Source organism: Mustelus asterias, chromosome 22 (genome assembly GCF_964213995.1).
Source record: "Mustelus asterias chromosome 22, sMusAst1.hap1.1, whole genome shotgun sequence".
NCBI lineage: Eukaryota > Metazoa > Chordata > Chondrichthyes > Carcharhiniformes > Triakidae > Mustelus > Mustelus asterias.
The window spans coordinates 38252581-38270867 of record NC_135822.1 but is presented as its reverse complement, the minus strand read 5'-3'; the positions used below and the strand labels follow the sequence as shown (position 1 = coordinate 38270867).

Here is an 18287-nt window from a genome sequence, read left to right as displayed (position 1 = left end):
CAAAATGCTGAAACTCTCTCCCTAACAGCACTGTGGGTGTACCAACACCTCAGGGACTGCAGCGGTTCAAGAAGACAACTCACCACCATCTTCTCCAGGGCAATTAAGAATGGGCAATAAATGCTGGCCTAGCCAGCGGCACCCACATCCCATGAACAAATAAAGTTTAAAAAAAGACTTCCATTAACTGCAGTGGAGGGATCTGAGGAGTGATCATAAAGGGTTAGAAGATAGTAAATGCAATGGAAATCTTTATACCAGAATACCCCTTTAAACTAAAGTGTGAGTTTACAACGTGAATGAGGGAGCAGGTTCAAACTGGTAAAAAGGCAAGTTAAGGAAGGGAATTACAGAGGCGCAAAATGATAGTAGTTACATTTGGGAACTTTAATTAGCATAATAGAGACTGGGATAGGAATAGCGCACAGGGCAGAGTTCCTGCCGTGTCTTCAGGAAAACTGTCTACATCAGTAAGTACCCAGTCCAACAGGTTGGAAGTATTGTTGGATTTGGTCCCAGGTAAGTAGTAGGCCAAAGTGTTATTAACAATGATCACTCTATTAACAAAAACAGAAAATGCTGGAAAATCTCAGCAGGTCTGACAGCATCTGTGGAGAGAGAAAATAGAGTTATTTTCTCTCTCCACAGATGCTGTCAGATCTGCTGAGGTTTTCCAGCATCTTCTATTTTTGTTCCCGATTCCAGCAGTATTTTGCCTTTATCGCACTATAAAGTTTAGCTTAAGTATGGAAAAGTGCGCAGAGCAGCCAGAACAAAATAATGAATCACCGTGGCATGGTGGCACAGTGGTTAGTACTGCTGCTTCACAGCGCCAGGGACCCGGGTTCAATTCCCGGCTTGGGTCACTGTCTGTGTGGAGTTTATACGTTCTCCCCGCGTCTGTGTGGGTTTCCTCCGGGTGCTCCGGTTTCCTCCCACAAAGATGTGCAGGTTAGGTGGATTAGCCATGCCAAATTGCCCATAGTGTAAGGGGACGAGCTAGGCTAAATGCATGGGGTTTTGGGGATAGGGCTTGAGTGGGATTGTGGTCAGTGCAGACTTGATGGGTTGAATGGCCTCCTTCTGCACTGTAGGGATTCTATGTTTCTAATCAGAGGAGAGCCAATTTCAGTTGAGTAAGAGAGGGCGGCGGAGGAGTTAAAGATTGGCAGGCAGCATTGTAATGGCTGCCCTTAAAGACCAGATAGTTTGGGTAGAGTTGAGGTACATCCTCATGAGGGGCAAAAAGTAGGACAAACAAACCCAGCGTTCTCTGGATGACAAAAGAGGTAGGGAAGCTAGAATGGAGGGCGTACAGAAGCTAATAAAAGGAAAACAAGACCGAATATAAGAAGTGTCTCTTAAAGTTTATTTATTAGTGTCATAAGTAGGCTTACATCAACACTGAAATGAAGTTACTGTGAAAATCCCCAAGTTGCCACACTCCGGCACCTGTTCGGGTAACACTGAGGGAGAATTTAGCATGGCCAATGCACCTAACCAGCACGTCTTTCGGACTGTGGGAGGAAACCAGAGCACCCGGGGGAAACTCACGCAGACACGGGGAGAACGTGCAGACTCCACACAGACAGTGACCCAAGCTGGGAATCAAAACTAGGTCCCTGGCAGCAGCACTAATCACTGTGCTATCGAAAGCTGAGTGAAGGAAAATGAAAAAAATAAATAAGAGAAGCAAAGATACAGCATTAGATAAGCAGACAAGATAAAATGGAATCATTCTACTGGCACACAGATCAAAAGGATGGTGAGATGAATGGGGCTGTTTTGGCAAGAAAACAGGATCTGCATATCCAGGCATGGAATGTGGGTGAGTTACTGAATAAATACTTTGTATCTGTCTTTATCAAGGAAAAAGAGGCTAACAATGTTTCAGTGAAACAGGAGGCAGGGGAGATACTGGAGGATACGAAATGGATAAAGAGGAGATATTAAAAAGGTTTACTGTACTTAAAAGTTAAGCAGTTAACAGGGCCAGGACAGATGCATTCAGGCTACTGAGGTGAGTAAGGGTGGGAGTTGCAGACACACTAGCAAGATTTTCCAATCCTCCTGCTATATCGGGGTGGTAGTCATGATGTGGAGATGCCAGCGTTGGACTGGGTTAAACACAGTAAGAAGTCTCACAACACCAGGTTAAAGTCCAACAGGTTTATTTGGTAGCAAATGCCACTAGCTTTCGGAGCGTGCTGCTCCTTCGTCAGGTGGAGTGGGAGATGTGCTCACAAACAGGGCATACAGAGACACAAACTCAATTTACAGAATAATGATTGGAATGCTAATCAAGCTAATCAATGCTAATACAGCTAATCAAGTCTTAAAGGTACAGACAATGTGAGTGGAGAGAGCGTTAAGCACAGGTTAAAGAGATGTGTATTGTCTCCAGACAGGGAGTATTGTCTCCTGTCTGAATAGCAGCGTGGTATCAAAGAACAAAGAGAACAAAGAAAATTACAGCACAGGAACTTTGGCCGTCCAACTCTACACCGACTGTGCTGCCCAGCTGAACTAAAAAACCCTACCCTTCCAGAACCATATCCCTCTATTCCCATCCTATTCATGTATTTGTCAAGACGCCCCTTAAAAGTCACTGCCGTATCCGCTTCCACTACCTCCCCCGGCAGCGAGTTCCAGGCACCCACCACCCTCTGTTAAAAAATCTGCCTCGTACATCTCCTTTAAACCTTGCCCCTCGCACCTTAAACCTGTGCCCCCTAGTAATTGACTCTTCCACCCTGGGAAAAAGCTTCTGACTATCCACTCTGTCCATGCCTCTCATAATCTTGTAGACTTCTATTAGGTTACCCCTCAACCTCCGTCAATCCAGTGAGAACAAACCAAGTATCTCCAACCTCTCCTCATAGCTAATGCCCTCCATACCAGGCAACATTCTGGTAAATCTTTTCTGTACCCTCTCCAAAGCCTCCACATCCTTCTGGTAGTGTGACAACCAGAATTGAACACTATATTCCAAATGCAACCTAACTAAGGTTCTATAAAGTTGCAACATGACTTGCCAATGATTAAACTCAATGCCCCGGCTAATGAAGGCAAGCATGCCGTATGCCTTCTTGACTACCTTCTCCACCTGCGTTGCCACTTTCAATGACCTGTGTACCTGTACACCCAGATCCCTCTGCCTATCAATACCCTTAAAGGTTCTGCCATTTACTGTATATTTCCCATCTGCATTACACCTTCCAAAATGCATTACCTCACATTTGTCTGGATTTAACTACATCTGCCATCTCCACCCAAGTTTCCAACTGATCTATATTCTGTTGTATCCTCCAACGGTCCTCATCACTATCCGTAATTCCACCAACCTTTGTGTTGTCCGCAAACTTACTAATCAAACCAGTTACATTTTCCTCCCGATCATTTATATATATTACAAACAGCAAAGGTCCCAGCACTGGTCCCTGAGGAACGCCACTTGTCACAGCCCTCTATTCAGAAACACACCCTTCCACTGCTACCCTCTGTCTTCTATGACTGAGCCAGCTCTGTATCCATCTTACCAGCTCACCTCTGATCACCTTCTGTACCAGTCTGCCATGAGGGATCTTATCAAAGGCCTTACTGAAGTCTATGTAGACACCATCCACTGCCCTACCATATGCCAGATGTTCATTTGCCCTCAAACATCTGCCCCCAATCTACATTCTTCAGTTCCTGCCTAATATTGTTGTAATCAGCCTCTCCCCAATTTAGCACCTTCACTTGAGAACTACACTTACTTTTATCCATCAGTACCTTAAAGCTTACTGAATTGTGGTCACTGTTCCCAAACTGCTCTCCTACTGAAACATCGACCACCTGGCCGGGCTCATTCCCCAATACCAGGTCCAGTATGGTCCCTTACCTGGTTGGACTGTCTACATACTGTTTCAAGAAGCCCTCCTGGATCCTCCTTGCAAACTCTGCCCCATCCACGCCCCGAGCATTAAGTGAGTCCCAGTCAATATAGGGGAAGTTAAAATCTCCCACCACAACAACCCTGTTACTTTTACACCTTGCCAAAATCTGCCTACATATCTGTTCCTCAATCTCCCGCTGGCTGTTGGAAGGCCTATAGTAAACCCCCAACATTGTGACTACACCCTTCCTATTCCTGAGCTCTACCCATATTGCCTTGCAATATGAGCCCTCCGAGGTGTCCTCCTGCAGTACAGCTGTGATATTCTCCTTAACCAGTAGCGCAACTCCCCCATCCCTTTTACATCCCCCTCTAACCCGCCTGAAACATCTTTTTCCTGGAATGTTAAGCTGCCAATCCTGTCCTTCCCTTAACCAAGTCTCTGTAATGGCAACAACATCGTAGTTCCTAGTACTAATCCAAGCTCTAAGTTCATTTGTCTTATCAGTTACACTTCTCGCATTGAAACAAATGCACTTCAGTCCACCAGATTCTCTTTGATTAGCAACCACGCCTTGCCTGTTTTTCCTCTGAGTCTTACTGGCCCTACTCTCCAATTCCCCTTCAGTATCATTTGCATTTACCTGGTATGCTGAACTGGTTTAGTGCCTCAAAGTCAGGGCTTCTTCAGTATCACACCGAGTGTCATTTTAAGTTACATCCTCAAATCTCCGGCTTTGAGCCATGTCTCTCTGAGTCAGACTTTACCCATTATCACTCGTTCACAGACCAAGTTTTTTCAATGAGGAATGCTAGTAAGTCGAATAAAGCAATGTGATGCTTTAAGCAGAATCCATTGTTATGTAACGTAAATTATGGAATTTTCTTCATTCTGGACATAGCAGACAACTAATGAAGTATAAAGGACTAACACTGGGCAGCACGGTGGTGCAGTGGTTAGCGCTACTGCCTCATAGCGCCAGGGAATCAGCTTCAATTCCGGCCTTGGGTCACTGTCTGTGTGGAGTTTGCACTTTCTCCCCATGGGTTTCCTCCAGGTGTTCCGGTTTCCCACGCAGCTCGGACATACTCTCTTCCACTTTCTTCCATCGGGAAAAACATACAAAAGTCTGGGGTCATGTACCAACTGACTGAAAAACAGCTTCCTCCCTGCTGCCATCTGACTTTTGAATGGATCTACCTCACATTAAGTTGATCTTTCTCTACACCCTAGCTATGACTGTAACACTACATTCTGCACCCTCTCGTTTCCTTCTCTATGAACGGTATGCTTTGTCTGTATAGTGCGCAAGAAACAATGTTTTTCACTGTATGTTAATGCATGTGACAATAATAAATCAAATCAAATCAATCCAAAGATGTGTAGGTTAGGTAAATTAGCCATGCTAAATTGCCCCAAAATGTGGAAGTTATGTGGATTAGCCATGATAAATGTGCGGGGTTACAGGGATAGGGTGTTTGGGAGGACCTGGGTAAGATACTCTTTTGGAGAGTCGATGCAGACAGGACTCACTGCACTGCAGCGATTCTACAGTTCTGTGAACACCAAATAATAGCAAGCCCACATTGGAAAGACGGGGCCTGAAAGAGGGAGATTCTTACCAAAGCGTAAAACATCATCAGCGTTATTAATAGAGACAGAGGCGGCACGGTGGTACAGTGGTTAGCACTGCTGCCTCACAGTGCCAGGGACCTGGGTTCGACTGCAGCCTCGGGTCACTGTCTGTGTGGAGTTCACACGTTCTCCCCGTGTCTGCGTGGGTTTCCTCCGGGTGCTATGGTTTCCCCCACAGTTCAAAGATGTGCAGGTTAGGTGGATTGGCCATGCTAAATTCTGCCTCAGCGTCAGTGAAATTATTAGAGTAAATATGTGGGGTTACAGGAATAGGGTCTAGGTGGGATTGTGGTCAGTGCAGACTCAATGGGCCAAATGGCCTCCTTCTGCACCATAGGGATTCCATGATTCTGGAGGGTGAAATCCTCCAGCTTCCAAACCCACCAAAGTTGACCCTTGCCACGGGTTCCCTGATGGCCGCACAGGTGAGGAATGTAAATTGACTTCACCAAGACCAGAAGATGCCATCCAATGGCAAGCTGCGTCCGCCATGGGCAAGCCCAGCATGGGTTGGGGGGCGGGAGGCTGGAGAACTCCATCCATAGTGTATAAAAGGAAAGCAGCAATGTTAAACTAGTATAGAAGTCTGAACTGGAGAATTGCTTAGCCCAATCCATTACGCAAACCAGCCTTCCAATTCATTGACTTTGTCTACACTTCCCGTTGCCTCAGCAAAGCAGCCAGCATAATTAAGGACATTCTCTCTTTCACATTCTTCTGTCGGGAAAAAGATACAAAACTGACTCAAGAACAGCTTCTTCCCTGCTGCCGTCAGACTTTTGAATGGACTTACCTTAAATTAAGCTGATCTTTCTCTACACCCTAGCTATGACTGTAACACTACATTCTGCACTCTCCCGTTTCCTTCTCTATGAACGGTATGCTTTGTCTGTATAGTGCGCAAGAAGCAATACTTTTCACTGTATGTTAATATATGTGACAAGAATAAATCAAATCAAATCAAATTAAAAACATGCAGAGAAAATTAAATAGAAGTGAGCCTCAGGATTAAAACAATCGCAGATTCTAGGCCCAGAGGCTGCTTCCACTCGGTTGTGACATCAATGGCCTTTGCTCAGATTCCTTTGGAGTTCCAGTGGTGAGAATTGTTATTGATGCTTTTGTCATGAAATCACTGTCCCAACACTGAACCAGCCTCAACAAAGGATCAAGGAATCACCTCCCCCACTCCCCATCACCACCCCCAATGCCCCCCACTCCCCGCATTCCATCCTGCCCAGCGGCACGGTGGCACAGTGGTTAGCACTGCTGCCTCACGGCACCCGGGTTCGATTCCCGGCTTGGGTCACTATCTGTGTGGAGTTTGCACATTCTCCCCGTGTCTGCGTGGGTTTCCTCCGGATGCTCCGGTTTCCTCCCACAGTCCAAAAGACATCCTGGTTAGATACATTGGCTGTGCTAAATTCTCCCTCAGTGTACCCAAACAGACGCCGGAGTGTGGCGACTAGGGGATTTTCACAGTAACTTCATTGCAGTGTTGATGTAAGCCGACTTGTGACACTTAAACTAGATTAAACCCAAAAAAAAATGCTTGAATTTATGTCAGGACTACCACTGAGAGTTAGCAGTTCATCTGTGTCTGGAATTCTCTTTTTAACTGGTAGCTTTATGAAATTGCCAATCCGTTTTGACCGGCTGAAATTTCAGAGTCGTTGTTTTCAGAGACGACTGTGTACGTGTTTGGAAAGGAAATCAAAACTTACGCTGGGACTTTATCAATGATCATTCCAGGCCTGTGGGTGCTGCAAACCTGTCAGTGCCAGTCCAGCACTTTGTAGCCAAGTTTCGGGGCAGAGCCACACTCTCAGTCCCACAATACCAGAGCTGCTTTAGTCAATAAAAAAAATTCAATTTTCTGCCTCATGCACTTACTTCCAGCAGCAAACTGACAGCCCATGACAAAGAGAGTGAGAGAGAAAGAGGAAAAAAACAATCTCACATTTGGATCATGCTTCAGAACAGCCCAAAGTGTCTCCCAGCCGCCGGAGTAATAATGAAGGGAAGCAGCAAGCCATTTGTGCACAGCAAGATCCAAAATATCAACTAACCAGGTAACTTGTTCTGACAGAGGGTTGAATGCAGGCTGACTACCTGGGAGACGCCTGCGGGTGATGGGTGTGTGGGAGGTTTGGAGAGTTACAAAAGCATGACACTTACTAGCAGGTTAGGTTCACAAAACCCAGGAATTTCCTTCCGAATTTGCTTCAGAAATCAACCAGTAGATCTGTCCCACATCAGGAACCGTTCCACAACAGACTGTTCCCTTCTAAAGCTGTTCTGCCGTCACCTCCTCGTGCTGTCAGGGCGACTATATCACACTGGTGTAGATATCAGCTGTGGTTCAGTCAGTAGCACACTTGCCTCAGAGTCAGAAGGTGTTGGGGGGGAGGAGGGGGTTCCAATCTCACTCCAGAGACTCGAGCACCTAACCTAAGTTGGCACCTCGGTGCATTGCCGAGGGGTTGCCACTGGCGGCACTGTGGCACAGTGGTTAGCACTGCTGCCTCACAGTGCCAGGGACCCGGGTTCGATTCCCGGCTTGGGTCACTGTCTGTGCGCAGTCTGCACTTTCTCCCCATGTCTGTGTGAGTTTCCTCCGGGTGCTCCGGTTTCCTCCCACAGTCTGAAAGACGTGCTGGTTAGGTGCATTGGCCGTGCTAAATTCTCCCTCAGTGTACCCGAACAGGCGCTGGAGTGTGGCGACTAGAAGATTTTCACAGCAACCTCATTGCAGTGTTAATGTAAGCCTACTTGTGACACTAATAAACAAACTTTAAACTGTTGGAGTTGTTGTTTCTCAGGGGAGATGATAAAGAGAGGCCCTCTCCCCTCACGGGAAAGATTCTCTGGCACTATTTTGTAGGGCTGTGGGGGAGAGAAGGAATCCCTCCACCAATATCACTGAAACAGGTCACCTGGTCATTACCCCGGTGCTGCCTGTGGGAGCTTGCTGTGCGTAAATTGGCTGACGGCACTGCCCACATTGTAACAGTGACCACAGTTCAAAGATACTTCACTGGTTTTGGGACGTCCCGACTGGTGGTGGAGTTTCTGATTTCTTATCATCCTTTTTATATTGGGGAATGTTTCTATAGTCACCAAATCCATTTTGTACCATCGCGTGCTCATGACAATCTCTGGTTGTGTAGAGTGAGGAGGGCAGTGAGCGGTGGGATGGCACACTCAGGGTCAACCTTGGAAAGTGGAGTCACATGTGGACAGAGTGATGAAAAAGGCATTCGGCATGCTTGGTTTCATTATTGAATACAGGAGTTGGGACGTCTTGTTGAAGTTGTACAAGACATTAGGAAGGCCACATTTGGAATACTGTGTACAGTTCTGGTCACCCTATTATAGAAAGGATATTATTAAACTAGAAAGAGTGCAGAAAAGATTTACTAGGATGCTTCTGAGATTTGATGTTTTGAGTTATAAGAGATTGGATAGACTGGGACTTTTTTCCCTGGAGTGTAGGAGGCTTAGGGATGATCTTATAGAGGCCTATAATGAAGGGCATAGAATCATAGAATTCCTACAGTGCAGAATGAGGCCATTCAGCCCATCGAGTCTGCACCGACAACAACCCCACACAGGCCCTATCCCTGTAACCCCATATATTTACTCTACTAATCCCCTGACACTAATGGACAATTTATCATGGTCAATCAACCTAACTCACACATCTTTGGACTGTGGGAGGAAAGCAGAGCGCCCAGAGGAAACCCACACAGACACGGGGAGAATGTGCAAACTCCACACAGACAATGACCCAAGCCGGGAACCAAACCAGTGTCTCTGGCGTTGTGAGGCAGCAGTGCTAATCACTGTGCCACCGTGCCACCCATAGATAAGGTAGACGGTCAACATCTTTTCCCACAGGTAGGGGAGTCTAAAACTAGAGGGCATAGGTTTAAGGTGAGAGGGGAGAGATACAAAAGGGTCCAGAGGGGCAATTGTTTCACACAGAGGGTGGTGAGTGTCTGGAACGAGCTGCCAGAGGAAGTATCTTAGAATCTTAGAAACCCTACAGCACAGAAAGAGGCCATTCGGCCCATCGAGTCTGCACCGACCACAATCCCACCCAGGCCCTACCCCCATATCCCTACATATTTACCCATTAATCCCTCTAACCTACGCATCCCAGGACACTAAGGGCAATTTTAGCAACGTAGTAGAGACTCCCTCAACAATTTTGTCTTCTAAAAAGCATTTAGACAGTTACATGGGTACGATGGGTATAGAGGGGTGTGGGTCAAACGTGGGCAATTGGGACTAGCTTAGTGGTTAAAAACTGGGTGGCATGGACAAGTTGGGCCGAAGGGCCTGTTTCCATGCTGTAAATCTCTATGACTGTAACCTGGTTCACCATCTATATTGAGCAGCTTAGTGTTCCTCTCTCAAGCAAGCTACACCACAGCTGTCTCCAAAGCTGGCTGCAAGCCAGTGGTGTTTACACTGGCAGAGCACAGCCAGTGGGCTCTTTGGCAGTGCCTTCCGTTGCAGCCTCAGAGCTCACAGCTGACAACTCTGCTCCCACTGAAGGCAAACCCGCAGCTGACTGGTGTCAACTTGTTCAGCACATCCATTTTCAACACAATTGTTGTGAACTTGCTGCATCAAACCACCATCGGTGTGTTATTAACTCAATGAGGCACCGTGTAAATTTTTTTTTTTTTTTTATACTTTTCCAATTCAATCAGATCAAATCCAATTCAGAGTCTCAACAAGTTGAGACATTTCCGATCCAGGCTGACAAGACAGGGCGGGTGACTAAGCCACCCTGTCCTGGGCCTGATCTACATGAGTCAAGCTGATTGGAGAAGGGGGAGGATCCTCCTCCAAGACTTGAGCTCATTTGCATCTTAGCCAAAAGGCCGAGATGCCGCTTTTAAAAATTGCTTCATATGAAACATATGAAGCCTCAGCATAACCCCATTACCTCAACCAAGTGCAGATCCGATACTACACTTGATCTTAGCCAAAAGGCCGAGAAGCGAGTAAATTACAATTTGTACTGGCAGTATGTCAGTAAAATGCCACTTTCAGAGGAATGGCATCTTGAAGTGATAGATGGCGCCAAGTCACTTGTGGTTCAGCCTTGGTAAAAGTGACTGAATCTCCAGACTGTGGGCATTAGTTCCCACCTGGTGCTGCCAAACCCCAGGGTGCCAACAGCAACTGAAGCTTTGCTTTGATCTGTATCGTACTGGACTGTAACATTTTCATTGGGTGCTTTGGTCCTGACCTATCTGGATAATCCCACCCTCAACCCCAAAAGTCGGTAGTAGCCTGATTTGACTGCCAATAGGCAGGGTGATGAGGCAAAGGAGAAGCTCACTCATTGGACACAGGATTCGAGATTAAGCCTTTTAGGCCAGGCACCAGCCCCTGCCCCCATCCCTACCCCCACAGTCTCAGATAAATCCTGGCTGGAGCCGGGGGGGGTGTGGGGGGGGGGGGGGGGGGGGGGGGGGTGGGTGGCGGTTGGGGGGAGGGGGGGGGGGGTTGTGCCTCAGTTTTCTCTAATGAGGGCCTGCGGAACATAACTTCTCCTCATGGCCCCCTTCCCCAAGACAACAGAAAAGAATTTGGTAATTAAGTTGATTTTTAGTTAAATTTGGTTAAAATTGATGGTGAACAGATCTCTTGTTGTGGATTGAAGGAGCAATTTGTGCCTTCAATATCACTCGGCAAGTTTAACCAAACTATTTCTCTTCTGCCCCTTTATTCGTTCATAAGACATGGACATCGCTGGCAAGGCCAACATTGGCTGCCCATCTCTAATTGTCCTTGAGAGGAACTGAGAGGTTTGCTCGGCCATTTCAGAGGGCAGTTATGTGTGGGCCAGACCAGGTAAGGTTGGCAAATTTCCTTCTCTAAAGGACATGAGTGAACCAGATGAGTTTTTACAACAATCGATGATAGTTGTCACAATCGCCATTGGATTTATATTCCAGATTTATGAACCAAATTCAAATTCCACCGGTTGCCGTGGTGAGATTTGAACCCATGTACCCAGAGCATTAGTTTGGGCCTCTAGATCGCTAGCCTAGTGACATTATCATTACGCACCCTCCAAGTTCCCCTCCAAGCTATTCACCATCCTGATTTAGAAATATATCACCGTTCCTTCGCAGGCGCTGAGTCAAAATCCTGGAATTCCCTCCCGAACGGCATTGTGGGTCAACCCACAGCACATGGACTGCAGTGATTCAAGAAGGCAACTCACCCACCACCTTCTCAAGGGCAACTAGGGATGGGCAATAAATGCTGGCCCAGCCAGCGACGCCCATGTCTCATGAATGAATTTTAAAAACCCCGTCTCGCCCCGAATAACTTTGTGAACATGCAGAGCACCAGCTCCCTCAACAGGGCTACTTTGATGAAGCCACTACACACACAGCAAAGCTCCAATCTAACCCAGGCAAGCTGACAAGACCATCCCAGTTAATAAGGTAAGCAGCCTGGCTCAGCCTGAACACTGTTCCCATCTCAGAAGGATTGTGTTTAGTTTTGTTATGTGAGCACAGGTGGGTTTAAATTGTTTTCTAGCTGCTGACTGAACAACTGTTATTAAACCAGATCAAAGCTGAGCTAAATCTCAGCCAAGTAATTAGTTACAGGCACATATCATTTTAGCATGGCTGTATCCCTGAGAGATAATGCAATGGGATTAGCCACTTGGCTGCTAATTACACAAAAAATGGAAGTCTTGCCTTTTAATCGTGCCTTTTAAAATCCCACGATATCCAAATACGCCTTTTGAAGAGTAGTCATTGTTGTATCATGGTGTGGGCATGGTGGCACAGTGGTTAGCACTGCCACTTCACAGCGTCAGGGACCCAGGTTCAATTCCCACCTTGGGTTTCTTTTATTCATTTATGGGACACTGGCGTCGCTGGCTGGGCCAGCATTTATTGCCCATCTCTAGTTGCCCTTGAACTGAGTATCTCGCTAGGCCATTTCAGAGGGCAGTTGAGAGTCAACCACACTGCTGTAACTCTAAAATCACATGCAGACCAGATCAAGTAAGGACGGCAGAGGGGCACGGTGGCACAGTGGTTGGCACTGCTGCCTCACAGCACCAGGGAACCAGATTCGATTGCCGGTTTGGGTCACTGTCAGTGTGGAGTTTGCACGTTCTCCCCGTGTCTGCGTGGGTTTCCTCTGGGTGCTCCAGTTTCCTCCCACAGTCCAAAAGACGTGCTGGATAGATGCATTGGCCATGTTAAATTCTCTCTCAGTGTAACCGAACAAGCGCCAGAACGTGGCAACCAGGGGATTTTCACAATAACTTAATTGCAGTGTTAATGTAAGCCTACTTGTGACACTAATGAAATAAACTTTAAAATTTCCTTCCGTAAAGGGACATTAGTGAACCAGATGGGTTTTTCCGACAATCAACAATGGTTTCATGGTCATCAGTAGATTCTTAATTCTAGATATTTTTTATTGAATTCAAATTCCACCAACTGCCGTGGCAGGAGTCCAACCCGGGTCCCCAGAACATTAGCTGAGTTTCTTCATTAATAGTCTAGTGATAATACCACTAGGCCATTGCCTCACCCAACTGTCTGTGACTGTCTGTGTGGAGTTGGCACGTTCTCCGCTGTCTGCATGGGTTTCCTCTGGGTGCTCTGGTTTTCTCCCACACTCCAAAGATGCGCAGGTTGGGTGGCTTAGTCATGGTAAATCAGGGGATTATGTGGATAGGGCGGAGGGGAGGGGAGGGCCTGAGAAAGGTGTTCTTTCGGAGAGTCGGTGCAGACTCTTGTGTGGAAACACAAGTTACACAAGCCAAGTTACACACAGCAAGTTCCCACAAGTAATAATGTCATAATAACTGGCAGTCTGTGATAGTGATGTCATAAAATCATAGAATCCCAACAGTGCAGAAGGAGGCCATTTGGCCCATCGAGTCTGCACCGATCACAATCCCACCCAGGCCCTATTCTTGTAACCCCACATCTTTACCCTGCTAATCCCCTGACACTAGGATCAATTTAGCATGGCCAATCAACCTAACCCGCACATCTTTGGAGTGTGGGATGAAACTGGAGCACCCAGAGGAAACCCATACAGATATGGGGATAGCGTGCCAACTCCACACAGACAGTGACCTGAACTGGGAATCGAACCCGGGTCCCTGGCGCTGTGAGGCAGTGGTACTAACCACGGTGCCATCGCCCCAGGGATGATTATTGACCAGGAGAGAGGTTTCCTGCTGTTCTTCAAAATCCTGCCATCGAATTGCGATGTCCACCTGAGAGAACAAACCGGATTGAGGTTTGACATCCCATCTCAAAGGCAGCACTTCTGACAGTCCAGCACTCCCTCAGCGCTGCACTGCGAGTGTCAGTCCCGGGGGTGCGATAGGAATCCACGACCGTCTGACTGGAGTTGGGCTGAACAAATTTGTCACTTCTTGAGCTAGTCGCATCCTGGCTGGAATTCTCCCGTCCCGCATATCCCGTTACCGTTGGCAGCGAGAATGGAGTATTTGGCGCTCAGCCAAATCTTCATACACAACAGCGGGACCGGCGAATCCCAGCCGCGGGCGAGGTCGGAGAATCCCAACCCACATTTTCCCACCAAATCCTTGTCTTCCCTGAAACCTCACCTCATTGAATCTTGATGTTGACAACGCCAGGCCCTTTACTGGTTACTTATTCCATCATTCAGTCACCCTGTTTGTAATAGATTCACCTGAACCTCTGCCCTCACTGCCTCATTCTGAAACGTCGTATTTTGAACCCAGCTTCAGAATAAACAACCTCGCTGTGATCAACTTCTGGCCAACTGGGAGTAAATTCAGGGCCAAATGCTCACTCCCATGAAGCACTTTGCAAAATGTCATTAACAGTTTGCCCTTGCCTTTTTGTCAGCCTTCAGCGCTGAAGCTACGGACCCCACACCTCAACTGTTCTCGATCTGTGCTGTGCCATTTCAAAATTATAGAAATGTCCGACCAGATTGGATGACTGACACAGAAAATCTGGGCCGGAATTCTCCGGCCGTTCATTCCGGCGGAATTCTCCGGTCCCGTTTGGCAGCGCACCCCCACTCGTGGGTTACCCGCCTGCATGGGGTGACGTCAGGGACCAGAGAATCCCGCCGCTAGCAAACAACGCGCCACCTCCCGCCGGCGAGAAACAGGTGGCTGGGAGGCCAGAGAATTACCCCACTGCTTTCTCCCAATTGTCCAAAGGGATTTTTCACCCAAACTTCCTGTAACTTTAATTGCTCCCACTTTGAATTATATCTTAACCCTCCGTCCATCTGAAGACATTGGCAGGAATTTTGCCACCCCGCCGGCCGCAAGAATCGGAGCGGGCAAGGGGCGGACCATGATCTCAGGCAGGGTTTTGCAGTTTCGGGATGAGCGAGGCTATAAAATCCCACCCACCGTCCCATTTCCTCCTTTGTACTCCCCATCAAACTTCCACTCTCCACACTCCCCCAGCTCAGTCCCCATTACTGAAGAAGTTTCCCTTCTTCTCTCTGAGGCGGTGGTTGATGGAGCGGTATTGTCACGCTCCTTCATGGAAGGAAATCTGCTGTCCTTACCCGGTCTGGCCTATGTGTGACTCCATACCCACAACAATGTGGCTGACTCTGCAATGGCCTAGCAAGCCACTCAGTTCAAGGGCAGCATAGGGATCGGCAACAAATGCCGGTGTTCCAAGAAGTAATTAGATACAGCACTTGAGCAAAGGGGGGTCAAAGGATATGGGAGGAAGGCGGGGTCAGGGCTAGTGAGTTAGTTAATCAGCCAAGATAATAATGAATGCTGCTGTTTCCATGCTGTAAACATCTATGACTCTATCACCCTATGGCTCTACGACTCTGCAAATGACAGTGCAGGCTCAAAGGGCTGAATGGCCTTCTCCTGCTCCTATTTTCTATGTTTTAGCAATGATCGCATGAAAGGATTAAAAAATCTACTCTGATAAAAAGAAGTTCAGCCAAAACTTAACGATGTTTTCCACCTCGGAAGAAGGATTCTTCACCCATTGGGACAACAGGTATTCTATTTTCCTTTGTGGTTACAAAGCAGGAATAAATGTTTTGAGCTTCACCTCAAAGCTTCCCCTTGCCAATTGAGGCCGAGGCACAGACATTTATTTTTAATTCACCAACTGGCACTTGACACTTTGCCCCAAAAGCGGGAGCCATTGGTGTGCTCGAAGTGAATGTGTAGCAGGCATGACAAGGCACTGCTACTTGCATTCGTCTCGTGGAATGAAAGGACTTTGGCTGGTTGGTCAAGGAAAGTCAGGACAGATTCGGGAGAGATTAGCAGCAGCCTTGACAGCCTTGACAGCGGGACGTACAGGTGACCTTGGCAAGCAATGGTTTGACTCTGTCTCCAGGAAGGCAAGGACAAAATGTCTCAGGGAGCATTGCCTCCAGATGGGACAGCAAATATGGAACTACATTATTTCCATATCTGTCGTTCCACCGAACTGAAATTATCCAGACATGAGTGTTCAAGGAAAACATTAAGCATTAAAGTGAAAACTCTTGTGATAAAAGACTAAACATGCAGAAAGAGCTGGAATATACAGCCCAACAAAACATTATGGTTGGGATTTTCCAGCCGCGTTCGCCCCGAAACTGGAAAATCCCGCCCGAGGTCAATGGACCTTTCCATGGTCCATCCGTCACCCGCTACAAATCGCGTGGCGGGCACAACGGGAAAATTCACCCCTATGAGGGGAAAAAGTAAACCCATGCACACAGGGCTCTGTCCTTTACAGACACCAAGAGCCTGCCCACCAAACTAAGCAAGAGCTTGTGGGGGGGAGGGAACAGCCATTCCCTGGTTCATTCCCCATGGCAATGTCTTGACCAATCAGCGTCGACCTGCATGGTTTGCAATTGATCAGAAACTTGGCAGTTAACTAACAATTCACGAATGCACTTTCATTGACGATGCCTCCACCAATCAGAGTCCTTTTGCCAAACCATCAGCACTCTCTTCTCAGGCAGTATAACTTGATTCTACCTTTACAATTGGTATTCTTGTGAACTGTCCTGGTGAGTGCAAGACAAAAAACTTTGACAGCCTGTCTCTTTATTCAGCAATGTTCAAAAGTAAATCCATTCAGGTGAATAATATCCGATATTAGTGGACAAGTTTGAATGCAGAAAGGGATCAGGTTAAAGGATTCCCTCCCGGTAGCTGGCTCACAAAACTTTATCAAAGTTTAAGTTTACGTATTAGTGTCACAAGTAGGCTTACATTAACACTGCAATGAAGTTACTGTGAAAATCCCCAAGTCACCACACTCTGGCGCCTGTTTGGGTACACTGAGGGAGAATTCAGCATGACCAATGCACCTAACCAGTACGTCTTTCAGATTGTGGGAGGAAACCGGAGCACCCGGAGGAATCCCACGCAGACACGGGGAGAACGTGCAGACTTTGCACAGACAGTGACCCAAGCCGGGAATCGAACCCAGGTCCCTGGCGCTGTGAGGCAGCAGTGCTAACCACTGTGCCGCAATACGTGGCAATTTTTTTTTATACTTTTCCAATTCAATCAAATCAAATCCAATTCAGAGTCTCAACAAGTTGAGACATTTCCGATCCAGGCTGACAAGACAGGGCAAGCGACCAAACCACCCTGTCCTGGGCCCGATCTACATGAGCCAAGCTGATTGGAGAAGGGGGAGGTTCCTCCTCCAAGACTTGGGCTCATTTGCATCTTAGCCAAAAGGCCGAGATGCCGCTTTAAAAAATTGCTTCATATGAAACATATGAAGCTTCAATGTAACCTAATGACCTCAACCAAGTGCAGCATCCTCTCCATACTACACTTGATCTTAGCCAAAAGGCCGAGAAGCGATACGTGCAATTGGCAGGACGTTGAGGTGGCAGTTGGGGCTGGTTCGGTGGAGTGAGTTTGTTGCTCTCTGTTCAACAGCTCGATTTCTCACCCTTTAACCCCAACTGGGGCCACCGGGGTTGAGTTAGAGTTTGCTGCCAAATTGGAATTGCCGGAATGAGGGGAAACATCAAATGCTGCCCTCTGCTCTGGACAGACGATATCTGAGCTGCTGAATATCTCCGGCATTCTATCCTTCTAATCTGCATTTCTGGCAGTTACCCCATTTGGGGATTTGGTGTATTGTGGACTCGCTGCATTTCATTGGCTAATCCACAGTAAACCAAATCACAAAATGGGATGACTGTCAGAATTCTGAATCAAAAACTAGGATACGGCGGCACGGTGGCACAGTGGTTAGCATTGCCGCCTCACAGTGCCAGGGACCCGGGTTCGATTCCCGGCTTGGGTCACTGTCTGTGTGGAGTTTGCACATTCTTCCCGTGTCTGCATGGGTTTCCTCCGGGTGCTCCGGTTTCCTCCCACAGTCCAAAGATGAGCGGGTTAGGTGGGTTGGCCATGCTAAATTCCCCCTTAGTCTCAAGGGGACCAGCTAGGGTAAATGCATGGGGTAATGGGGATAGGGCCTGGGTGGGATTGTGGTCGGTGCAGACTTGAAGGGCTGAATGGCCTCCTTCTGCACTGTAGGATTCTATGATTCTCTGGAGATATTCAAGCACTTTTCCATTTTTACATCAATGCCTCTCCCCAATCTCTGGGTGCAGGTAGCCCTCTGCACCCAGGTCTCTGTGTCTTCGGGGAATCAAGAGCACTGCTGCCTCACAGCGCCAGGGACCTGGGTTCAATTCCAGCCTCGGGTCACTGCCTTTGTGGAGTTTGCACATTCTCCCCATGTCTGCGTG

At 47.5% G+C, this 18287-nt stretch overlaps 1 non-coding gene and 1 pseudogene across 1 annotated transcript; both read right to left on the bottom strand.

Annotated features, from left to right (window-relative positions):
• Positions 1–10402: 10402 nt before the first annotated feature.
• On the bottom strand, positions 10403–10532 carry LOC144510279 (U2 spliceosomal RNA; annotated as a pseudogene).
• A 6658-nt stretch (positions 10533–17190) lies between these two features.
• LOC144510291 (U2 spliceosomal RNA) lies at positions 17191–17386 on the bottom strand. The gene has a single exon (XR_013500602.1). It is a non-coding gene; the product is annotated as a U2 spliceosomal RNA (small nuclear RNA).
• Positions 17387–18287: the final 901 nt, after the last annotated feature.